The sequence below is a fragment of the Canis aureus genome, chromosome 23 (genome assembly GCF_053574225.1).
Source record: "Canis aureus isolate CA01 chromosome 23, VMU_Caureus_v.1.0, whole genome shotgun sequence".
NCBI lineage: Eukaryota > Metazoa > Chordata > Mammalia > Carnivora > Canidae > Canis > Canis aureus.
In genome coordinates, this window is record NC_135633.1 from 47308061 (window position 1) to 47335201 (window position 27141).

Genomic DNA, 27141 nt, shown 5'->3' on the forward strand with positions numbered 1-27141 from the left:
TCAAAATATATACATGATTTTCAAAAGAGAACCTCCCAGCCAGATCCAGGTCCCAGGAAAAGTGCTCCAGGAGCATCTTCTCTTGTTTGGAATATTCAGTCCTTACTGGGGAGAATGAAATATTCTTTTCCTGAAGCTCTTTGAAGTTCAGATTTAAATACAAATCTGAGTTGATTTTATTCATGCAGTTTCTGTTATGACAGTTTTAATTGCATGTGACTTAATCATCAACCCATAAAACCATCTGCAGGTCCTCAGTGCCTAGAAAGATCAGTCTAAGCCATTGCACACCTTTTGATATGTCTGTGCACTTCTCTGATATCTAAAACCTTCATATGCAACTTTCTATTTACCCTTTATGGACTTTTTATTGTTCAGCTGCCTTGAGGCATAGGACAGTGACAAGAGGTTTTCTAAGCCTCTAGCTTTCTGATGAGGAGAGAGCTGATTCCATGCTTTCCATGCTATTTGTTACGGGAGTGTTTGAATTCTGTGATTCTTTTACCATCACACATGCTTTCTGCCTCTGGCTCCTCAGATTTCTGATTTAACCTTTTAATATTCACTGCTTTGAAGACCATTTACCCAGTCATTTTGCATGCATTATTTATTACCTAATCACTTTACCTCATTCTGGAACATTTGTATGCCTAGACATGCCACTCAAGTTAAAGACTTCAGTCTGATTTTGAATAGATTATACAGGTCTCCTCATCAGCTTTTGCACTTCTAAAATTGTTAATTGTTGAGGAGAACAAACTTGTTTGCTGTATGAGAGATGTCTGTGAATTGTAGTTTTCTCAACTTGATTTTAAACAAATTCTATTTTAAAACTAATGTCAAGGGATGCTGGGGTAGCTTAGCAGTTAAGCATCTGCCTTGGGTTCAGGGTGTGATCCTGGAGTCCCAGGGATCGAGTCCCACATTGGGCTCCTGCATGGGGCCTGCTTCTCCCTCTACCTATGTCTCTGCCTCTCTCTCTCTCTCTCTGGGTCTCTTATAAATAAATACGATCTTTAAAAAATAAATAAAGTTAACTGCAATTTAACTTATGACAACTCAGGTAAAATATTTTGAGTAAATTGGCTTTGAGATAGAACCAAAACATTCAAGGAAAATTGAATTATTGAAAAACATTTGAAATCATAATCAAATTACTATTATATTAGCTTAACTTTAAAGCATAGAAGCTAAAAATTACAATGTACTAGATAAGGGTCACATAGGACAAGTATAGCTAGCGTACAGTACAAATGAGAATAGACATTTCTTTATGATTCTTGTAAGATTTCACAAATTGTGCTTGTATCATGAAAGTGGGTAACTCATTTTGAATTTTGATGCCAATACAAAGAAAAATGAATCATGTATGTTTTGTGTGGCACATAATTACTGATGTATTCTTTTTGTTCCAGTTTTAAGTATTTAAAATCCATCCTTAGGATTACCCATTTGTCATTTTTTCCACTTTCCTGGTTTAGTAAAAAAGAGAAAGAAAGAGAGAGAGGGAGAGAAGGAGGGAGGAAGGAAGGAAGAGAGAGAGAGAAAAAAAAAAAAGAAAAAAGAAGAAGAAAGAAAGAAAAGAAAGAAAGAAACAAACAAACAAACAAACAAAAGAGAAAGAAAGGTTATCTCCTGTCTTCTAAGATGTAATTTGGAAATGTTTAATTTCTTGTAGGATTCTTTTTTTTTTTTTTAAAGATTTTATTTATTTATTCATCAGAGAGACAGACAGAGAGAGAGAGAGAGAGAGAGAGAGAGAGAGAGAGAGAAACGCACACAGGCCAAGGAAGAAGCAGGGAGCCTGACATGGGACTTGATCCCGCGTCTCCAGGATCACACCCTGGGCTGAAGGCGGCGCTAAACCGCTGAGCCACCCGGGCTGCCCTAATTTCTTGTAGGATTCTTTTTTTTTTTTTTTTTTTTAATTTTTTTAAAAATTTATTTATGTATGTATGATATACACAGAGAGAGAGAGAGAAAGAAAGAGAGAGGCAGAGACATAGGCAGAGGGAGAAGCAGGCTCCATGCACTGGGAGCCCGACGTGGGATTCGATCCCGGGTCTCCAGGATCGCGCCCTGGGCCAAAGGCAGGCGCCAAACCGCTGCGCCACCCAGGGATCGATCCCCTCTTGTAGGATTCTTAAAACCCAGTTCATGCAAACGCCTGGAGTAAAGGTAACTGGAATTAGGCATAGAATTCTGTAAATGCAAAGAGAACTGAAAATCTTGAACTTTGATAAATATAGATGATATACAGCTAATTTTCAGTGTACTCATATTGGTTCTTCAATGCAACATTTTCATTGTTGAGAGATCGAATTGAATCTTTTGTCATCTTGAGCCAAAGATACAGCAGAATTAGACTAAGACAAATAAAAAATAATCAAAGTGGTTTTATTATTTATTTATTTATAAAAGATTTCATTTATTTATTAATGAGAGACTCACAGAGAGAGAGACAGAGACACAAGCAGAGGGAGAAGCAGGCCCCATGCAGGGAGCCTGAGGTGGGACTCGATCCCGAGTCTCCAGGATCAGGCCCGGGGCTGAAGACAGTGCTAAACCACTGAGCCACCCAGGCTGCCCTGGTTTGATATTTATACTCTTATCTTATTCTTCCCTTTTGCTCATGAGTTCCCATGCTTATCCCATGATGCAAATAGATTTTGCTTCAGCCAATCTTCTGTCTTCTACAAAATAAAGTCTCATTCTTTTATAATGCAAAGACAAAATTTATCTTGCCAAGAGGATTGGATATGTTCTAATTCGGGCTACTTCTTTTAGGTGTGTCTATAAATAGCTCTATCATTTGTGAAAGATTTGACTAGTCTCTAAAGTCATTGAACAATTAAATCAAATTAGTTCAAGCTATAAATGTAGTGGTATTATGAAAAGAAAATGTTCTTTGTTAATCAGTAATTTTAGATTAGAATTCAGACTCTGCTCCTTGATGATTTTATTGCTTTGGCCAAATTACTTAAACTCGTTGAGCTACAGTTTCATCATGTATAAAAAGAGAATTATAATACTTAACAGCTGTGTTAAGAGTACAAAATGAGATAAAATATGTGAGAAGGGTCTATAAAATGTTAGATACTTATTATATATTAAACAGATGTTAATTTTTTAAAGATTTTATTTATTTATTCATGAGAGATGCAGAGAGAGAGAATGAGAGGCAGAGACACAGGCAGAGGGAGAAGCAGGCTCCATGCAGGGAGCCCGACGTGGGATTCGATCCCGGGTCTCCAGGATCACACCCTGGGTGGAAGGCAGGTGCTAAACCACTTAGTCACCCAGGGATCCCCAAACAGATGTTAATTTTCTTTTTGCTTTATGCTAGAACCCATTCTCCAACACACACATCTACACACACACACACAGACACAGGAGCTAGCTGTTTGATTCAACTTCCATTTAATTAGTTTGTTAAGTAAGTTAAAATGGTCAAACTAATTGTGAATGTGAATACGCTCAGTAATTTTCCTCTGTGTGGACATTACTTAATTGTACTGATACCAAATGCATTTAATATTGTTTAATGTAAAGTTATTTAGTGAGAGCAAATGCAATTAATACTATATGTTGCATCATTATATTACACCCTCCCGTGAACTCCTACTTTAAAAATAGCTCTTATCAGTTCGATTCAGAAACTTTCTTTTCTAAAGGAAGTCTTTACAAAAATTCTGGGCAACATTTTAGCTTTGTATCTTGGAAAATCTTTCTGTAAATTCCAATAAATCCAAAAGTTTTCATAAATCTCTGAATAGTAGCAAAAGCCACAATAAAAGATGTGAGCAATACCTGCCCATGCTGAGTCCTTCCTATTTTGTTTTTTCCTTGTTAGCTTTCAGGGGGATGTTCTTAATTTTTCAATAATAAAAAATTTTGGTTTTAGATAATAAGGTCATAAAAAACCCATGAAGTACAATATAACAATATATCAAAAATATAAATGCCCATCCAAATGGTAACCATTACCAACATTTCTGTGAACAGCATTTTAGCCCATGTTGATAATAATGGTAATAGGACACAGTATTACTTAAAAAGCCTTTGTGGGCAGCCCAGGTGGCTCAGTGGTTTAGCACTGCCTTCAGCCCAGGGCATGATCCTGGAGGCCCGGGATCAAGTCGCACGTCAGGCTCCCTGCATGGAGCCTGCTTCTCCCTCTGCCTGTGTCTCTGCCTCTCTCTGTGTGTCCCTCATAAATAAATAAAATCTTAAAAAAAAAAAAGCCATTGTAAATGTTCCTTTGTTTGAATTTTGCTTGGATCAAGATATTTCTTAAAGTGCAGGATATTGCTGACGCATGTCATATTGTGGCTGAGAGAATATCCTGAGATTGCGAATGTCAATAATCTCTGCTGCTATTTAATTTTCATTGTTCCCACAGCCAATGGAAGCTGCAGCTACTGGTAGGATATGTTCTCTTAGTCATAAAAGCATAAAGTAAATAAACCTTTAAAAATAATAAAAAGGGGATCCCTGGGTGGCACAGCGCTTTGGTGCCTGCCTTTCACCCAGGGCGTGATCTTGGAGACCCGGGATGGAATCCCACGTCGGGCTCCCGGTGCATGGAGCCTGCTTCTCCCTCTGCCTGTGTCTCTGCCTCTCTCTCTCTGTGTATGTGACTATCATAAAAAAAAAAAATTAAAAATAATAAAAAGTCCTATATATCTGTGATTTTTCTCTTGGATCCTGACTGACTTTATGCATTTATGTTTTTCCTTTTTCCCTTATTAAAATAACTTTTGATTTATCTTTCTTATTTATATATTTTCTTAGTCAAGGAATTTGTTCTTGATTTTATTTATCAGTTTTACTAATTTTCTTTTTATAGATACATGAATTCCAGATTTTATTAGCAGTAACATTTTTAACCTATAGGTACTGTTAGTTTAGCTATGGCTTATGGGTTTAAATCTGTAACACTTTCATCACTATTTTGCAGTTATTTCTGTGATTTTTAAATGGCTTTTCTCTTGATCTAATAATCCCTATATTTATAATTAATTTGTGTTGTTAGCATTTTGTTATTTATTTATCTTTTTAAATCCCCATTTCCTATTTCCCTCAGCTCCCTACCCATCTTCCCTTTGGTAACCATCAGAATAAAGTTTTCTATAGTTAGGGTCTCTTTCTTGGTTTATGAGTGTGTATGTCTCTCTTTTTTACCTTTGCTCATTTGTTTTGTTTCTTAAATTTCACTTGTGATTGAGATCATGTGGTATTTTTCTCTGACTGACTTATTTCACTTAGTATTATACTCTCTAGATCCATCCGTGCTCGTGCAAATGGCAAGGTTTCATTCTTTTTTATGATTGAATAATATTCCATTGTATATACTACATCTTCTTTATCCATCCATCTGTTGATGAACACTTGGGCTGCTTCTATAGTTGGGCTAGTGTAAATAATGCTTTTATAAACACAGGGGTGCATGTATCCCTTTGAATTAGCGTTTTAGTATTTTTGTGGGTAAATACCAGTAATGTAATTCCTGGATTGTAGGGTAGTTCTTTTTTTAATTTTTGGAGGAAACTCTACTGTTTTCCACAGTGACTGTACCAATTTGCATTCCCACCAACAGTACATGAGGGTTCCTTTTTCTCCATATCCTCACCAACACTTATTGTTTCTTGTGTTGTTGACTTTAGCCATTCTGATAGATATGAGGTGATATCTCATTGTAGCTTTTATTTGCATTTCTCTGGTGATGAGTATTGAGCCTCTTTTCATGTTTTTGTTGGCCATCTGTATTTCCTCTTTGGAGAAATATCTGTTTATGTCTTCTGCTTATTTTTAATTGGATTATTTGTTTGATCAATTGACCAGTTTATTACTATATGTTTAGTAAAATCTATGTGTTGTTTCCAGATCTCGATATTTTTGAGAACTTTATTGGAGGCTAATATGTTTGCAATTTTAAAAATATTTTGGGGACTATTGAAAATAGAACAGGGGCACCTGGGTGGCTCAGTGTTTGAGTATCTGCTTTTGGCTCAGGTCATGATCCTGGGTTTTAGGATAGAGTCCCACATCAGGCTTTCCACTGGGAACCTGCTTCTCCCTCAGCCTATGTCTCTGCCAATCTCTCTATCTTTTATGAAAAATAAATAAAATATTAAAAAAACTAAAAAATTATAAAACATTCTACTTGCAGTATAAAGCATATTAAGTCTCCCAATACTGTTGCCATGCTGTGATTTTCATGTTTGCAAATTTTCTATATTTTTTACTGTAAATGTTTAAAGAGTATATTATTTATCAGCAAACATTTACATTTCATATATTATTATGAAATAATATTATATGGCAGGCATTTTTGTAGGTGCATCACAAACACCTATCAAATAGACATCACTGTTATATTCATTTTGTAAAAGAGGAAAGTGAGGTGCATAGACATTAAATAATTTGCCAAAGCTAGGACAAAGGGAAATCTGTATTTGGATCTTGGTCATGGTTATCAAACTGTATAATTTGTTCACTTAAAAACATTATTGTAGGTTATACCTTTCATCATTATAGTATCTCATTCTTTATTTAACTAAATGTTTACATTAGGTTAAATGTCATCTGTTATTAATCCTGCAGCTATTTCCCATTTACTTCATATACTTTTACGTAATACTTCATTGATAAGCTTTCTGGGTTACTTTCCTTTAATTCAATCTGGGTTCTTAGATTTCATGAATGAAGGACTTGGTTTGTTTTGTAGACTGCTGTAACCCAGGATGTACATCAGTTCTTAATCTCTTAGTCTTAATATATAAATGTTGACACAAATATATTCTAAATGCTATTCACATACTTGAGCTTATTTCTTTAATGACATGTGATAATTTTTCTTTTTTTTCTTTTTTTTTCCATTTGTTGAGTTTTGTCCTCTATTCATTTTTATTTTTTAAAAGATTTTATTTATTTATTTGAGAGAGAGACAGAGAAAGCACAATAGGGGGAGGGGCAGAGGGAGAGGGAGATGCAGGCTCCCTGCTGTGCAGGGAGCCAGATGTAGGGCTGGATCCCCAGGACTCTGGGACCATGACCTGAGCTGAAGGCAGATGCTTAACTAACTGGGCCACCCAGGTGTCCTAACCTCTATTCATTTTTAAGTCCTCTGCCCTTCCTACTCTTGTCCCAAATAAATTAGAGAGCATGCAATTTAATTTTATTTATATTTGTAGAAATATTAATATTAATAACATTAATAACATTTTCCTTCCATTGATACTTTTTGCATCCTATGAGAGGTTTGAAAATTAGCCTAAGTAAACTTTCTTGACTCTCTTTTTCTGTCTCTCTAGATTATGGCTGGCATATGATAATAGTAATAATACTGATTATTATGACAATGTTGATACTGATGTTGAATGTCATTTTTCCTTGGACTTTCCTCTGTTTTGATGGTATTGGACATACCAGTTGAAGAGTTTGGGTGATATGAAGACCTTTAGCTTTCATCATTCTGCCCATGACTCAGTAGCTCATTTGGTTCCCCAAGTTCTTTTTTTTTAAGATCGTATTTATTTATACGTGTGTGTGTGTGTGTGTGTGTGTGTGTGAGAGAGAGAGAGAGAGACAGAGAGAGAGAACATGAGCAAGGGGGAGGAGCAGAGGGAGAGGAAGAAGCAGACTCCCACTGAGCAAAGAGTACAATTTGGGGCTCCTTCTTAGGACGCCAGGATCTTCAGATGCTTAACTGACTGAGCCACTCAGGTGCCCCAGTTCCCCAAGTTTTAAGTTTCTCATCTCATTAAGACTCATCTCGGTCTTTCCTTTTTCAGGTTAGAAGTTATAGCAGAAAAATGGAAAATCTTTGGGTTCATTCAGACATTTTAGTCCATAGAGCCCCAACCAAGTAAAAGGATTTGCTATCTGTTCTTGTTTTGACCTGTATTTTGAGTCATCATGCTCCTAAACAGAATCTCATTATCTTTGGTTTGTTTGAGGTATGAACAGGCCATTTTGAATTTCTTCCTCTTAATTTCTACCCATGATCCCATAATCTCAATGAAAAGAAATATATACTACTTTCTAGTATTCTCACTTAATTTGACACTACCTGCTACAGTTTGTTTAAGTATGATTATAAATGGTAGTTATCCATGGATTTGGAGCAATAGGTTTGGAAATATTTCATGGTTTCTTATTTTTCTTAAAGATTTTATTTATTCATGAGAGACACACACACACAGAGAGAGAGAGAGAGAGAGAGAGGCGGAGACACAGGCAGAGGGAGAAGCAGGCTCCATGCAGGGAGCCTGACGTGGGACTCGATTCCGGGTCTCCAGGATCAGGCCCTGGACTGAAGGCGGCGCTAAACCGCTGAGCCACCTGGGCTGCCCTAGTTTCTTATTTTTTACTGTTTATTTTTCTTCATCTCAAAAAAGCTTCAGAGAGGGGAATGATACAAATTATTTACCCTGAGATATTTTGTGCAACCCCCTTGCCTATTTTATGTTACATTTCATGTTAGTATTTGAAAATAACTTTAAAATTTAGGTGGTCATGTTATCAAGTATGAAATCAACTATGATAATTATTAATTTTTAAAGACCTCAAACATCAAAAAGTAGAGGAGCCTTACAAAATGGAAACAATTTATAATTCATCAAGTTGTTGATTCATTAGGCTAGCCATTAGTTGACATTAGGAATGCATATATGGCAAGGATCTAATTATTCCTTATACCACAAAGAGAAGCAGCACAGAAAGATTATTACAAAATATTATATTTAATAAAATTGTTGGAGAGTGGGCAGTGGCATATCCTCAATTTTGCTTATCAGCAGAATAGAACAAAAAGCACTTTTTAAAAAAGTCCCAACTCATTTTGTCTGTCAGGTCTTGCTTAAGAGCAACTAATTAGCAGAAATACTTATATCAAACGTGTAACTAAACAATATATTAAGGAATGTAGGGATTATAAAGAGGACAAAAATATTTCTGCTCACAGTAACCATACAACTTTATAAAAAACAAAAATACACATTTCACTAAAATACAATTCAGAGGAAAAATATAAGAAACCTATCTCATTAAGTGATCTACATCTTGAGGTTGCTTTGAAATTTAGTAAGTAATTAATTATGAGAGCGTTCAAAGAACAGGGAGTTTATTTTAGATCTGTCACTCACTAACTATAGAACCTTAGTTATTTTCTGTGTCTTATTTTGTGTAATTTTAATGCGGAAATAATCATGATAATTACCTAATGGGTTATGGAAGGTATAATATAAAATCTATAAAGATGTTGCTTCGGTACTCCCCCTCCCACAATTTCAGCTAGAACCCAGAATCCATGGAGATATTGGGTGTATGCAACACATAGCCTATGCTCCTTATATGTACAAAAATTATTTTTGTGAATTCATAGGTATGTCCATAAGTTCAAAGTGTTTGAATCAATATCAACTCTTTAAAAACATAAATGCAATATCAACAAATATTTGAATTGATTATTCTGTTGTCTTATTTCCCCTAAATTGAAAGTTTGAGTTGCAGTTATTAACTTCTTGAATAGTTGGGATAATAGTACTAGCAGCAGCAATAATAACTAACATTTATGAAATGCACCATGTGGTAAGCATTGTATATGGGTTCCATGTGCTTTACTGTATCATGTCAGTAAGTATTCACAGATACCTTGAGAAAGAGAGATACTATTAGTTATATTACTTCTATATGCAATCTTTTATTTTTTTCATTAAAAATGATCTTTTTGAAGTTCATCCATATAGATGCCTGTAGCCATAGGACATTCATTTGCAATGTCAAATTGTTTTCCAAACTGTTTTTTGCCAGTTGCATTTTCACTACTAATAGATGAGATCCAAGGGCACCTGGGTAGGTTAGTTATTTAAGCATCTGACTCTCGGTTTGGCTTGGGTCATGATCTCAGGGTCTCGGGGTCAAGTCCACTTCAGCTCCAAGCTCAGCAGGGAATCTGCCCGAGGATTCCCTCCCTCTCCTTTTTCCCTAGCTCAGGTTCATGCTTGCTCTTTCTAAAATAAATATATCCCTAAAAATGTAAAAATATAAAAGAGATACCTTTGCTCCATATGCTTGTGGTATTTGTGTTGTTAGACTTTTACATTTTTTGCCAAGTTAGAGGTTGTAAAATATTTAATGGTGGTTTTAGTTTTTTTTTTTTTTTAATTTTCATAACTAATGAAATTGAGCACATTTAAAAAACGTTATTTGGCCATTAATAGTTTCTCTTCTACAAAATGTCCATTCTTTACGTCTTAATTAATATTCTTTTAATGTTTGGGATTTTATATATTCAAAACAATACCAGCTATCACTGCAAATACCTTATCTCATTTATGGATTGACTTTCACTTTTTAAGGAGCCCTTTGAATAGACAAACTTTTTTAATGTGGATGAACTTATGTTTTCCCCAGTTGGTACTTTTTATGTCTTTTTAGTGGCATTCTTAACTCATTGAGGCCATATAGATGTTTCCTTATCTTTGACTCAACATTTTTTGTTTTGTTCATGTACGTTAATTCCAGTGAAACTAAACCTGAAATTAATGTTTGTGAATGTTGTCAAGTAAGAAAACAATTTAATTCTTTTCCTATATAAAACCATTTTCCCAGTAATATTTAATAACCATACTTGGCCCATATATCTCCAATGCCACCTTTTCAGATATTAAGTTGTCATATATGCCTGGTTCTGTTTCTGCTCTCTCTTTTCTGTATGCTTATTTATATTTGTGCCTTTTTATCTATAAGCTAATTTCTATAGGCTTATGAAAATTTTTGAAGGCTTATAATTCCTTATGATATTATTCTTTAAATTTTTCTTGGCCTTTAGTTCTTCTGTATAAAATTTAAATCAGCCTATCAGTTTTCCAAAGAAAATTTGAAAATTATTTTCAGTAATAGCATTGAATCTATAGGATACTGTGGAGATAATCAAGAATTTTATAATACTGTGGTTTCCTTGCAATGATCACAATACATCTTTCCATTTAATTAGGTTAGCTTATTGCCTTTCAGTAAAGTTTAAATTGTTCTCTGTAAAGTTTGTGTCCATATTTTACTAGATTCATTACTAAATATCATATATATATGCCTAAAAATACACACACATATATAAAAGCAATGTGTTTTTCTCTAATATTATACTGTATTAATGTTTATTGCCTCTGTATGAAAATTCATTTCTTGATTACTTTTTTACTTAGCCATTTTGTTAAAATCTTACATTAACTGGAATAATGAGATAGTATATTCTTTTTCTGTATTTCTCTCCCAACATATTATAGACAGATGATACATAGATGCATAAAGATATATATAAATATAATTTTATAATCTTAACATATTTATTAACCTTTCTCAAGTGGTAAAATTTTTCAATAAAATGTTGAAAGATAGTGGACATCTTTGTCTTTTTCCTTCTTTTAAGTAGAATAATATATTATTGTACCACTATTATGATTTTTGGTGAAAGATTTTTTTAATCCACCTTTTATAAGGTAAAATACTAACCTTTGTTACATAATTTTTTGTTACACAATTTTTATCTTATATTTCCCTTCTGTATGGGTTATACAAATTTATTTTTCACATCCATATAAATGCAGCCCTATGATTACAAATTTTCAGAGGTGATTTATTATTATTATTATTATCATTATTATTTATTTTCCCTTCCTGGACCTGAAGTAAAGCTAGGATGCCCTGTAGTTTCACTTGGCTGACTGACATTCTTTCTAGTTCACTCTGCCTTTGAAGTTGTAGTCCTTCCAGAAATCTCACTTTTTTGTGGGGGGCTCAGATCTAGCTCTCCAATTGTGTGTAGGCTCATGGCCTAAAGCTTCAGGCTACTGCTGGCCTCTCAAATTCTATTTATAGTCATATGTTGTTTCCCCCAGCCCTATCTTTTGCATACAGTTGCTTTAACATTTTGATTTAAGCTCATGGTGGCTAAAATTTTTAGACTAGCTGATTTTTTTTCCCTATTTTCTTTTTTTTAAAGATTTTTTATCTTTAGAGAGAGTGTGTGTGTGCACACAGGTGGATGGGGAGTAGCAGAGGGAGAGGGAGAGAAGCGGACTCCCCCCTGAGCTCAGAACTTAGTTCTTTCTCATGACCATGAGATCACGAGCTGAACCCAAATCAAGAGATGGACACTTAACTGAACTGAGTCACCCTATGCCCCTGATTTTCTCTATATTTGTAAAATTTCAATAATGTGTTTACAAATTTATTTATTTATTTATTTATTTATTTATTTATTTATTTACTGGACTTTTAGTAGTTTGTTGCCTAAAAGTGGTGAGAGTGGAGTCTTGTTCCTGTCCTTAGAGGGAATGTTCTTAGTTTTCCCCATTGAGTCTGATGTTTGCTGTGGGTAAAATGGTTTGTGTTTTTTTTTTTTTTTTTTTTCCAAAATTTATTCAACACTTTGTGTGGGCGACCACGGACTAGCTGGAGTAACTGAACCAAACCAGGCCCGGACTTGCATCCCTCATTCACTCAAAAGGCTCAGGAGCCTAAAGGGTGAATAGTTGGTAGACGCTTGAGAAAGGGCTTGAGCAATGGTTCTCAGGGCTCGCTTGTACGTTATTGCCCACATAACACAATAGATACAACTTATTCTGACCTGGTCATGAATATAAATAAGAGTCTGTCTATCCTTGCTGGTTTGTTTTCCATACCTAATATTCCTTTGAAGTATGCACATCTGGAGCAACAAGCTTATCTATTTACCAAGGTCTTCTGGCACCCTGAGTCTGTCTTGCATGCTGAGAAAGGGGAACCTTGGAGGGTTTCACAAACATGCTAAAAATAAACACCTTCTTAGCTTTGTTTTGCTCATGCTATAAAATGTTGTAAAACCTTGAATAAAGCTGGCACTGCTTGGACATCATCCGCTGTGTCCCTCCTGTCCCCATCTCTTTACTTTTCTTTTATTTTCCTCATCCCCTTATCCTCAGGACCCTGATCGTGTTGCCGCAGCACGCGCAACAACTTTGTTTTTTGTTTTGAGTGGAATAACTTTTCAGATTAATTATTGGTCTTCTGGAAACAGGAATGATCTCAGTACTTTAATGACATTTTCCACTCTATCCTTTCACTCATTTTGAGCACTTGATATGCCATCTATTAATTTTTTTTTACAAATTACACATTAAAATTGCACGTTATCATATTTCTTATCTACCATGGCCTAATTTATATTTTCTTCTTCAAACCTACTCATTGTTGTGCAAGTCATCCAGCAATTAACCATGTGTATCTTTATGACATCTCATCTGCTGTTTCCTTAACTATAATTATACTTCTCTGTCATTTAACTACAAGGACAGTTAACCTGTGTTATGATTATATTTAGACTTTGTAAATACTAATGTGATGTTTTGTGCCTCTTCTACCCTAGTTAAGATATGTGACATGTGAATTACAGTTAAACTTCCTTGAACAGATATGTTCATTTCAAGTTCTTTCCTATGTATTTTTCCAATCTTCATTACCTTGGCTTTCATTTTCCTTTTGGTTTTCCACGTGAGTATCAAAATTATTAACTAATATTGAATATATTGAACCCAATGAAACACAAGAAATAACTTTATTTTTTCCTATAATAAAACTTGACAAATTTTCATGTTATCAGCACTTTTAGTCATAACAATAGACTCATTTAATATTATTGTTACATAACAATTATCTAATCATATGGGAAATTATGATGCAATTTCATATGCACAAGACAATTCTATTTACAATTTCAGTTTTATGTCTAATTCAAGTTATTTTTCCTCTTTTTAGCTCTAGTTTGACTTATAGTTCAGGAACTTATAACATGGAAAGAAAGTTGTGATCTTTTCTTTAAGTCTTCCTTGATATCTATCCTGTTTTGCTTCCTTTTTGTCCTCTAGATATGACATAGGGTCAAAAAGGTTAGATAAAGACAATGTTTAAGTGGGTGATATTGGTATAATCTAGCTATAACTGCCTACTGTTATGGCCCACTTTCAGATCCTTGCTCTTTCATGGGTAGCATGTGACTTTTGAAATTCCTATGTTGACTAATGCTCTCTCTAGCAAGTGCCTTGCGGTGATGGCCTCTTATAACTCTTCTTTAGTGGCCCATTCATAGATATCTATTATTGTGATCATCTTACCATAGTACATGACCCTTTTGGCTTCAAGATTATATGAGCCAGGCTACCTTCCCATGAAAATTTCTTGTACCCTAGTTCTGAGAGAAAGGAAGGAAGGGTATAATTTACCTGACTACTAATTTGTTTCTAGTCATCATATAGATTCATTATGAAGATTCTTCATCTTCAACGACCTTTTGTTCCTTACACTTATCTAGACTAGAAGTAGGCATCAGGTTCTTAATTCATATGCTCATCTAATTCCCTAGGGAAATAGTTTCTCCCAAGAAAACTCTAATGGTGCTCTACCATTGCCAGGAACATAATTTTTAGTTTTATTCACCCAACAAGTATTTACTGAGTTCTTACTTTATATCAGTTATTGTTTCAGCCCTGGAAGGAATAGATGTGGTTGTCAGATTTGCCAGATTTAGCAAACATAAATACAGATGCTCAGTTGAATTTGCATTTCAGATAAAACCAAATAATTTATTAGCAGAAATATGAGATATTGGGAACATATTTACATTAAAAATTGACATCATTTGAAATTAAATTTTAACTAAATGTCCTATACTTTATCTGGCAATCTTAGAAATAAGAGTATATAAAACAGATATAACCCTGTCTTCATGGAGTTATATTCTGATTGGGAAGATTAATCAATCAATCAATCATACAGTAATAAAGGCAAAGAAAAAAACAAGAAGGATAGAGTATCAGAGGCCTATTGTTGTTATTTTATATATATTGACAATGGCCCTAGTACCAAAGAGACTTGTGAGACTTTCTTCCAGAAACTGGAAGAAAGTGAAAAGAAAAGAGAGAGAGAGAGAGAGATAATCCAGGCATAAGAACAAACAAATGCAAAGGAACTGAGGTGGAAGCAATTTGAGGCACATACAAGGAACAACAAATAAAGAAGTGAGAAAGATAAAGAAAAGATGGGAGGAGAAAGGTTCAGAAAGGTAAGATGTGGAAAGTGCTGTGTCAAGGGATATGCAAGATTAGCTTGGTCATTTAACCATTATAAGGACTTTTGATTATATCCTTGGTGAGATGGGAAGGCTTTGTAGAGTTTTGAAAAGTGACATTGATAAAATTACCTTTTTCAATGAATTATTTTAGCTACTGTCAGGAAAAAAAGGCTTAGAGAGTGGTGATTGCAAATACAGGATATATAATTAGGACCTATTTTAATGATCTTGGCAAGTATTGATAGAGGTTTAGAACAAGGAAGTAGTGTTGGAGAGAAGATGAAAGGAAATAAATGAATTCTGATTGAATATTGCAGGAAGAATTGTTATAGTTTTCTGATAGATTTGATGTAGTATGTAACAAAAAAAGGTAAAAAATGATTGTAATGTTTTACTGGAGAAACTGAAAGAACACAGATAATATTGGGATGCCTGGTTGGCTCAGTGGTTAAGCATCTACCTCCAACTCAGAGCCTGATTCTGGAGTCCTGGGATTGAGTCCCACATTGGGCTCCCTGCATGGAGCCTGCTTCTCCCTCTGCCTGTGTCTCTGCCTCTCTCTCTTTTTTAAAAAAAGAAAAAAAAAAAGAAAAGAAAAAGAAAAAACAGATGATATTCACCATGATGGGGAAAGATTGTGACAGGTGTGTGGGAAGGTGTGGAAACAAGTTTGGTTTTGGACATGATGAGTTTGCAGTGCTAGAGATCCAATTGCAGAGAAAGAATCTGTGGTTTGATTTATTTTTCTTGAAAGACTTCTGGTCCAGAGATAGCAATTTGGGAGTTGACAGTGTATACAGGTATTTAACACAAGAAGATCAGATGAGACAACTGGAAGGCTATGGTGTTTTTCTTGGAAATCTCTTCACTTTTTCTGTTGGGAGTGACTATTTTCATTTCATTAAAAAAAAAAAAAGGAAAGAAAGAAAGTTCTCTGCTTTTCCTCCTACACTAATCCTCACTATAATCCTCATTATAGTTGTTTTAATAACAACTTTAATACAGGTGTAGAGAATGACTTTTATTCAGTGATTTTAAGTACAATCTTTCATTTATAGTACACTTAATTCCTACTCATTCCCCCCCCTTTTTCCCCCCAAAATGCTATCAGGTGATAAGTGCAACATGAAACATGTCAGTTTAATATTTTTGATTCAATTTAGCTCATCAGTGAAGGAAAAAACAAAAGCCTCATTTCAATATATTAAAGTGACAATGATATTTTTAAATTTGGATTTAGCAATGGTAACCTTTTTAATTTAAACAACTTCTGACTATAAGCTTCTATTTTGATCATACATAGAATTCTACACTGAACCCCACCCCATGCCTCATTAAGGATTTTGTTTAAGATAACATCTCTAAATGCTGCCTACATTTCTTTCCTTTCTTTTTCACTTAAAGTAAAACGTTTTTGTATATGAATTGCCCAATTAATTTACTAAGTACCAAAAATTTGCATTTAATTTGCATAGAGTTCTAGTATCTACTCTACCAAGGATTAGCTATATGTGATTGAGCAAGTCTTTTATTTTCTTTTGTGAAATGCAAGAATTGGAATTCATACTCTCTGAGGTCCATTCCTGATTTAACATTTTGTGATTCTATGATGGAAATTTTCAGTTCAGATAACCCTTGTAAATTCTGTTTATCTATTTTCTTCACCTCTATCAGGTCTAGAATATTTTTCTAATTTCATATTATTGAACCACATTTTATGTGAAATAAGAACATCTTTCCTGGATAAAATAAATTTCAAGGTAGTTTGGTTAATTTGCAGGACCGACACTTCTATGATTTTTTAAAAATTAGAAACAAACAAATGTAGAATATTACACTAGAATAAGATCAGTAAGTATATAGAGTGTGATTCTTTTTTAAAAGATTTTATTTATTTAGGTAAGGGAGAGAGCCAGTATAAGGGGCAGGGCTGAGGGACTCCCCACTGAGCAGGGAGCCCAACCCCCTACTCCATCTCAGAACCCTCAGATCGTGACCTGAGCTGAAGGCAGATGCTTAACCAACTGAGCCACACACTGACCATATAGGGTGTGTTTCATCAGATTGTGCATATAAACTATCATTTTAGAATAAAACTATTAAGTGACTAAGACCTGGCTTTGTATACAAAGTATAGAACACTGACAATATTCAATATTAAAAAAATAACATTAGTTTCCCTAATACTATTTGATAGAGACTAAAATCTTCAGCACTCAAGCTAAATAATCACTAAACACAAATATATCCAGGGCAAACAAAATCTATAGCATATTTATAATATCAAAAATGGTTGCATAATTTTAAAAGAAAATCCTGCTGTTTATGCTCAAAACATACAAATAAAATAAACAAAAGGCAAATGCCACTCACAATCCTAATAGACTACAGGCTGAAATGGAACATATTTCCAACTTTCAAGGTGAAGAGATAAAAAATAAAAACAAACACTTTCTTATTTCATTAAGGTTCCTATGAGAATTACCTGATGCATGCTATTTCTTTAGAAGAAAAGGAATGTCTTTTCAGTGAGCTAAAGATAGTCCTAAAAGTACAATAACATTCTATTTTAAATCCAGAGAGACTGACAAAACAATAAAATACGGAACTCATTCTCTTGGCTTTGCTGAAAGGTACACTTGCTTTTCTTTCTGATTAGCTAACCAGTAGAATAAATATTCTGAACTGAACTGTGATTTAAAGTGAAAATAACATTTTGCTTTGTAAATATTTTTATTGTTTTTTAAAGAGTTTGGATTTCATTTAAATATTATTGTTTATTTGGTGTAAAACATTTTAAGGAACATTTTCAGAAGCAGAGAATAATATTTAAGTTGGAAGGATGGGGGACTGTTTCCTAGATTTTTACCTTTCTTAAAAACTAAAAGAGTTCAACCTCCAATAAGACAATTTTTAACATTCTTATTGTCTGTAACTCTTTAAAGTCATGAAAAGATAGGACTTCTTGTTCTAGCACTCAGACCAAAAGACAGTGGTTAAATGAAGATCTATTCCTAACATATTTCTTCTTATTAAATTTAAAATCTTCCTGCTTTTCTATACCATAATTCCGTGCATTATCTTATATTTCACTTTATATCACCTTCTGTAAGTCTCTGAGATTTTGAAGTCCTTTCATGAAGGGATTTGCTTGGCATTCCTACAAACATAAATAATACTAAATAAATATGTCCTAAATCCATTAAAAAGTATATTCTAAGGTATTTCTGCTTGTGATACTCTAATATTTTTATAGGAAACAAAGGTAAAGTGAAAGTAAGTGTGAACATATTTCAAGACTTTTTCATCTCGTGAATATTATTTTTTTCTCATTGTTAGATAACAGTAACACAAAGTAATACTATTACAGTCAGATTTCAAATAATAATTATTTTGACTCAAAATGTACCATAAAAGAAAGGTAACCAGTAACATACCTTGGCTAAACCTATGTTTATATGTAGTATTACTAAATTTTGCCTTTCTTAGTCACAGAGGTGATTGTTCAATTACCTCTGTGACTATATTTCCCATTCCATTCTATTATATACACAAACATATTGCCCTAACAGTAGGAGGAAATAAGCCAAAAAAGAAGGTGTTTCTCTTTTATAGCTTTAGGGAAAGGAATTAGTAAAAAATCAGTTTTCTAATGTAGCAATTCTCCAACTTTGAGATCTCAAGATTCCTTACATTCTTAAAAACTATTGCAGATTTTAAAGAGTTTTTGTTTACATTGATAATATCTATTTATAATCTCTATATTAATAGATTAAAACTGAGAAATTATAAAAATCATGCATATTTATTAATATATTTAAAACAAGGCTAAGTTCCTTACATGTTCTTCTAAATAAACAACTTTTAGGAAAAATGAGCTCTATTTTCCAACATGAACAAAAATAGTAAGAAAAGTTGCATTTTATACTTTTGTCAACATTTTATACTTCTCAAAGTTTAATCTATTGCTACATATACTATTTTAACTAAAGTCTATATAAAAATAATCTTCTTACATGAATATGTAGTTGGAAAAGAGAAAAACATTTAATTGTCTCCAGATAATTTTGGATATTTTTCTTTGAATGTAGGATATGATACCATATGAAGTAATATTTCATACTCTGCTGTGTGAAATCAATTGGGCTATCCTGTAATTTGAATGGATATTTTAGTTATGCATGGATTCGAAACACTATGCTTTAGTCATTGGGAATACATTGGTTTGCAGGGTTATACAGATTTCTAAATGTTAAAGTACTGCATTATACAATATGAAAAAAACCCACACTTATTATTTTTATTTCCAGCCAAGATGGATAGCATCCAGATTTACTCTTCTACTCCAAACAAATAAAAATCCAAGTAGAATATATAAAATAGCAAAGGTGAAGATGTTGGGCATGAGACAATGAAGGGCCGTGGTCTCTAAAAGATGAGAAAGTAATGAGTATGATATTTTAATTGACTAGCTTACTACTCAGAGAGTTTCCAAGCCGTAGCTTGGGGGGGGAAGGGGACTTAGGCAGGGTCGGAGGTCTTCTTTAGTTGAGGAGATAAGAGTCAAAGAGAGCATAGTGGCAGAAGTGCTCAAAGCAGAGAACCAAAGTGGAGAAAATGGCAAAGGAAGAATTTTTTCAGAGATCTGCAGAGGGAGGCTCTCATGTCTTAAGTTGAGAAATAATAAGTGCATGCATGAGGATAAGCCATTCATAGCTAGACTAGTTGTTTCTACTAGCTAGAGTATAAAAATCTCATAATTTATAAGACTCAGAGATTGCCTCAGTAGTTGAGGAAATTGACCACAGACTAAACTGATTTTGTGCCACCTAACAAAATTTAAAAGCCAGATCTAAAAACTGTTTCCAAGTAACTGTTATGTCTAAGAACAAAACTCAATAATATTTATGCAATTACAAAAATATTCAACATCTATCAGTAAAATTGTGAAAGTTTTACTCAAATCCAGTAAAAGAAATTAATAAGCATACAAAATGGAAAACAGGAAACCTATCATAAGGGGAAAAAATCAATTAATTGCAACTAACCCAGTAATGATATAGTTGATGGAATTAGTTATTATAATTATATATATTCACTAAAGTAAAAAAGTAAGCATATCATCTAGAAATATAGATGATATTTTTTAAAAATTATTTTTAAAGATTTATTTATTTATTTATTTATTTATGATAGACACACACACACACACACAGAGGCAGAGACACAGGCAGGGGGAGAAGCAGGCTCCATGCTGGGAGCCTGATGCGGGACTCAATCCTTGGACTCCAGAATCGCGCCCTGGGCCAAAGGCAGGCCCTAAACCGCTGAGCCATCCAGGGATCCCCTAGATGATATTTTTTAAAAAGACTCCTGTTAAACTCTTAATGATGAAAACTGTGTTTGAGGTGAAACTTATATACTGCTGGAATTAGCAGCAGATCATACACTACAGAGGACATGATTAGTGAACTTGAAGGATAGGATTAAAAGTAAATAATATGAAAAATAGAGAAAAAGATTGCAAAGAATGCACAGAACTTCAATAAGCTGTTGGCTTAATATGTATATATATGGAGGCCTGAGCACAAGAAGATAGAGGAGGCTTCAGAAAATCATTTAAGAAAATAATGGCCTAACAATTCTCAAAATTGATAAAATCATAAACCTACATATATATAAGAAACTAAATGAACCTTAAACACACACACACATACATTTAGGCACACAAGCAAAGGAAGAAAATCACATAAAAACACATTATAAATAAATTGCCTAAAGTCAGGATAAAGAGAAAATATGTAAAGCATACAGATGTGAAAGATACATTACATGCTGAGATATAAACATAATTACAGCATACTTTTTGCTTGAAACATTGAAAGCTAGAAGGCAACAGTGCAATATCTTTCAAGTACTGACAGAGGAAAAGAAAAGTCAATCTAAAATTCTAAACTCTGAAAAAAAATATTTCAAGACTAAAGAGGAATAAAACTTTTTCAGAGACACAAAAGATAATTCATTAACTTCAGTTCCTTCACTACAAGAATTATCAGAAATCCTCCAAGCAGAAGGAAAATAATATGAAAATCTGGATAAGTAAAGATATAAAGAGCTCTAGAAATTGTAACAAACTGGATACAAAAAAAAATGTTTTTCTTACTTTAATTTATTCAAATAATAATTGACTGGTTAAATGGAAAATAATATGCTCTTATTAGAAGTATGGTATATATAGAATCACTATGTATGATAAAATTAGGGTAAACTATCAAGAGAGGAGGCATGTACTGTTGTTAGTTTTTGTATTATATCTAAAGCAGTGTTTAGAGGAGAAGCAATGGTAGTAGAGTAGGTGGACCTTAGCCTTGTCTTGTCCCATAAACACAACTAGATACCTATCAAATCATCCTGATCCCAGAAATTGACCTAATGACCAACAGAACAAACTCCAAAACCAAAGGGAGAGATGAGGTCACATCAAAACATGCAGGAAATGTGCATAAATGGTTTAGGGCAGATCCAAGTGCTGCAGAAAAGAGGCAGACATGCTTGCAGAGAAGGGCAAGAGAAAGAGGAGCACACACGGGATGCACAAGGAAAATACTTCTCTTTAGGCACTCACTTGGAAAACAAGAGGAGTTGAATTTCATGAGTTCTTACAGCAGTGAGGAACTTAAAGCCTGGAATTTCAATGGTCAGTAGGCTCAGCTGAGGGGCACTATGTTTCTCCAGGAGTGAAGGCAGGCAAACAACCCAGGGGCACACAGCATGGAAATAGGATTTGAAAAATGGTTGGATTACACTGATGAGAGATTATTCACCTGTCTCAGAGCACTTCTCTGAGAGGCAGTGTTCACAGACACCTCTCTGGGAACAAAGGGGGTGGCCAGTGCCATTTCTTCTCCCTACTCTTTGCATAAACAGAGCCACCTAGGGGAAGCAGCACAGCACCAACACTGGCTGCCTAACCTCCTTTCATCAAGCACCCCCGCACCCCGCACTCCAGGGAAATTGCCCTGCTCATGCCAGCTTGCCACATTCCCAGAGGAACAGTCCGCTTCCCCAGAGGACCAACACAAACCCTTGCCCACATCATATCTACCAATCAAAGTTCTACAGAGCCTCAAGTCTAGTGCAATTGGCTTCAGGTATCATTTCTCAAGCATACAACAGCCCACCTAGATAAAACTCACCACATTCAAGCCATGGAAAAAACACTGCCCACAGCAGGCAAGTGGTCTGAAGGATAGAGCAGATAGAACAGCAGAGCACACACTTGAGAAACTTCCTGAATCACCAGGCCCTGGGCACTACACGGCCCCTTCTTCATAAGGCCATTACTTTCAGGAGCAGGAGACATAACTGTTTTTTTAATACACAGAAGGCAGAGACAGATAAAATGCCAAGATGGAGGGATTTATCCCAAATGAAAGAACAAGATAAGGCCACAGACAGAGATCTAAGTGAAACAAATATAAGTAATATGTCTAATGGAGAATTTAAAGCAACAATCATAAGGACACTCACTGAACTTGAGAAAGGGATAGAAGGCACCAGAGAGACTCTTACCACAGAGATAAAAGAGTTAAAAAAGAAACAATCAGAGATGAAGAATGCAATATATGAGATTGGATACAGACTTGATGCAATGAAAGCAGGCTGGAAGAAACAAGAGGACAGAAAAAAAAAGGAAAATAATGAAGCTGAACAAAAAAGAGAGAAATAAGATTTATGCAACATGAGAATAGACTTAGAGAACTCAGTGACTCCATCAAACATAATAACATTCATATTACAGGAATCTTGGAAGAAGAGAAAGAAAGGTTGCAGAAAATTTATTGCAAGAAGTAATAGCAGAAAACTCTCCTAATCTGGGGAAGGAAACAGATACCCAGTTCCAGAATACACCAAGAACTCCCATCAAAATCAACAAAAGCAAGCCAAAAACCAAGATATATTGTAATTAAATTTGCAAAATATAGTGATAAAGAAAAACATCTTAAAAGTAGCAAGATAGGGATCCTTGGGTGGCGCAGTGGTTTGGCGCCTGCCTTTGGCCCAGGGCGCGATCCTGGAGACCCAGGATCAAGTCCCATATCGGGCTCCCGGTGCATGGAGCCTGCTTCTCCCTCTGCCTGTGTCTCTGCCTCTCTATCTCTCTGTGTGACTATCATAAATGAATAAAGAAAAAAAAGTATAAAAAAAGATAAAATAAAAAGTATAAAAAAGATAAAATAAGTTTTTAACTTGCAAGAAAATACCCATATGGCTAGCTGGAGATTTCTCAACAGACACTTGGCAAGCCAGAGGGAGTGGCATGATGGATTCAGTGTGCTGAATGGGAAAAATCTGCAACCAAGAATACTCTGTCGAGCGAGCTTACCATTCAGAATAAAGGAAAGGTAAAGAGTTTTTCAGACAAAGAAAAACTAAAATAATTCATGATCCCTAAACTAGCCCTGCAAGAAATATTAAAGGGGACTCAGCAAAAAAGAGGCCAAAACTGACAAAGACAAGAAAGAGTAAGAGAAAATCTCCAGAAACTATGACAAAACAAGTAACAAATTGGCACTAAATCAATATCTATCAATAGTTACTTTGAATGTGAATGGACCAAGTGCTCTAATCAAAAGACATAGGGTGTCACAATGGATAAAAAAGTAAGACCCATCTGTCTGCTGCCTACAGGACACCCATTTTAGATCTAAAGCCCTCTGCAGATTGCAAGTGAGTGGATGGAGAAACATTTTTCATGCAAATGGATGTCAAAAGAGCTGGAATAGAAATACTTATATCAGACAAATACTTATATCAGACAAACTAGATTTTAAAACAGGGACGCCTGAGTGACTCAATGGTTGAGCATCTGCCTTCAGCTCAGGTCATGATCCCGGGGCCTGGGATCAAGTCCCACATCGGACTCCCTGCATGGAGCCTACTTCTCCCTCTGCTGTGTCTCTGCCTCTCTCTCTGTGTCTCCCATAAACAAATAAAACGTTTAAAAAAAGTTTTAAAACAAATACTGTAAAAAGAGACTGGTAACCAGCAAAGAAATTGAATCAGTATCAAAAAATTCACAACAAACAAAAGTCCAGGGCCAGATGGCTTCACCAGTGAATTCTACCAAATATTTAAAGAAGAATTCTTACTGATTCTTCTCAAATTATTCCAAAATATAAAAAAGAAGTAAAATTTTCAAATTCATACTATAAGGCCAACATTACCTTGATATCAAAACCAGTTAAAGACTCCATTAAAAAAGATAACTGTAGGCCAATATCCCTGATGAACATGGATGCAAAAATTCTCAATAAAATACGTTAAAAGAATTATTCACCATAATCAAACGAATTTTATTCCTGGGCTGCATGGGTGGTATAATATTCCCAAATCAATCAACATGATACATTACATCAATGAGAAAGGATAAAAAGCATAGGATCATTTCAATAGACATAGAAAAAGCATTTGACAAAGTACAACATCCTTTCATGAGAAAAAAAAAATCCTCAACAAAGTAGGGTTAGAGTGAATATACCTCAACATAATAAAAGCCATATATGAAAAACTCACAGCTAATATCATCTTTAATGGGGAAAAACAGAGCTTTTCTCTTACCATCAGGAAGAAGACAGAGATGTCTACTCTCAACACTTTTTTAAATTAGTACTAGAAGTCTTGGCCACAGCAACCAGACAACAAAAAGAAAAAGCATCCAAATCAGCAAGGAAGAAGCCAAACTTTCACTATTTTCAGATCACATGATACTCCATGTAGAAAACCTGAAAGACTTTGCCAAAATTTGCTGGAACTATTGAGCAATATCAGTAAAGTCACAGGTTATAAAATCAATTTACAGAAATCTATTGCATTTCCATATACCAATAATGAAGCAGCATAAAGAGAAATGAAGAAATCAATCCCATTTACAACTGCACCAAAAAAGGTAAGATATATAGGAATAAACCTAACTACAGAGGTGAAAGACGTGTACTCTGAAAACTATAAAACACTGATAAAAATGATTGAAGATTACACAAAGAAATGGAAAGACATCTATGCTTATGGGTTAGAAGAACAAAAATTGTAAAAATGTCTATACTACTAAAAGCAATCTACCAAAAAAAAAAAAAAAAAAAAGCAATCTACAGATTTAATGCAGTTCCTAACCACCAGAATTTTCCACAGAGCTAGAACAAACAATCCAAAAATTTGCATGGAACAACAAAAGACCCTAAATAGTCAAAGAAATCTTGAAAAAGAAAAGCAAATCTGAAGGCATCACAATTCTAGACTTCAAGTTGTATTACAAAGTTGTAGTCATCAAAACGGTATGGTACGGGCACACACACACACACACACACACACACAAGACACATAATTCAATAGAACAGAGTACAAAACCCAGAATGTGCCCACAACTATACATTCGATTAATCTTTGGCAAAGCAGGAAAGAATATCCAATTGGAAAAGACAGTTTCTTTAACAAATGGTACTGGGAAAACTGGGCAGCAGTACGCAGAATTAAACTGGAGCATTTTCTTATACCATATACAAAAATAAATAAATAAATTCAAAATGGATTAAAGACCTAAATGCAAGCCTTGAAACCGTAAAAATCCTAGAAGACAACACAAGCAGTATGTTCTTCGATATTGGCCATAAAAACTTCTTACTAGATATGTTTCCTGAGGTAAGGGAAACAAAAGCAAAAATAAACCAGTGGGACCTCACTAAAATAACAAGCTTCTGAATAGTGAAGGAAACAATCAACAAAATTAAAAGGCAATGCATGAAATGGGAGAATATATTTACAAATGACATATCCAATAAAAGGTTAGTATCCAAAATATATAAGAACTTATAAAACTCAACAGCCAAAAATCAAATAATCTTATTTAAAAATGGGCAGAAGACATGAATAGACTTTTTTTTCTAAGATGACATACAAATGGCCAATAGACACATGCAAAGATGCTCAACATCACTCAACATCAGAGAAATACAGATCAAAACTACAATGAGATACCACCTCACATGTGTCAGAATAGCAAAATTCAACGACAAAAGAAGTAACAGGTGTTGGCAAGGCTGTGAGCAAGAGGAACCCTCTTGCACTATTGGTGGGAATGCAAACTGCTGCAGTCTCTCTGGAAACCATATCGAGGTTCCTCAGGACGTTAAAAATAGAACTACCTTATGATCGAGCAATGGCAATACTAGTATTCACCCAAGAAATACAAAAATACTAATTCAAAGGGGTACATGTATTCCAATGTTTATAGCAGCATACAAAACAAATGAGTAAAGGGGGAAAAGGGAGCGTTAGGGAGGCTGACCAAGAATCAGACTCTTAACCATAGAGGTCAAACCAATGGTTACCAGAGGAGAGGTGGGTGAAGGGATGGGTAAAATAATTGATGAATATTAAGGAGTACATGTGCTATGATGAGTAGAGAGTGATATATGGAAGTGTTGAATCTCCATATTGTACACCTGAAACTAAGATAACACTGTGTGTTAACTATAGTTTAAATAAAATGTTAAAAAAGAAAAAAGAAAGTAGTGTTATTTCTTTTTATGGTATCACTTTACAAGTTAAAGATGTGAAGCGTAAATCCTAAAATAATTACTAAAATCACACAACAGAGAGTTATAGCATATAAGGCAACGAAGGGGATAAAATAGAATCATAAGACATCACCATATTTAGTACAAAAGAGACAGAAAAAGTCGAATGAGAGGGAAGAAATAACAGATAATATGAAGAAAATAAATAGCAAGATAGTAGTTGAATCAAACATAACTAAAACCACATTAAGTCTAGATGCTCTAAATATTCCTATTTAAAGACATACGTGCTAAGTAAATTTAAAAACTTTTTAAATATCGGAAAGTAGGATCCACTTTGAACTGAATGAAAATGGACTGTGTATAAAAATTATGGGATGCTGCTATATTAGTGCAGAGAAAAAGAGTTATAGCAGGTATTGCTAATATTAGAAAAGAAGGAAGACCTCAAAA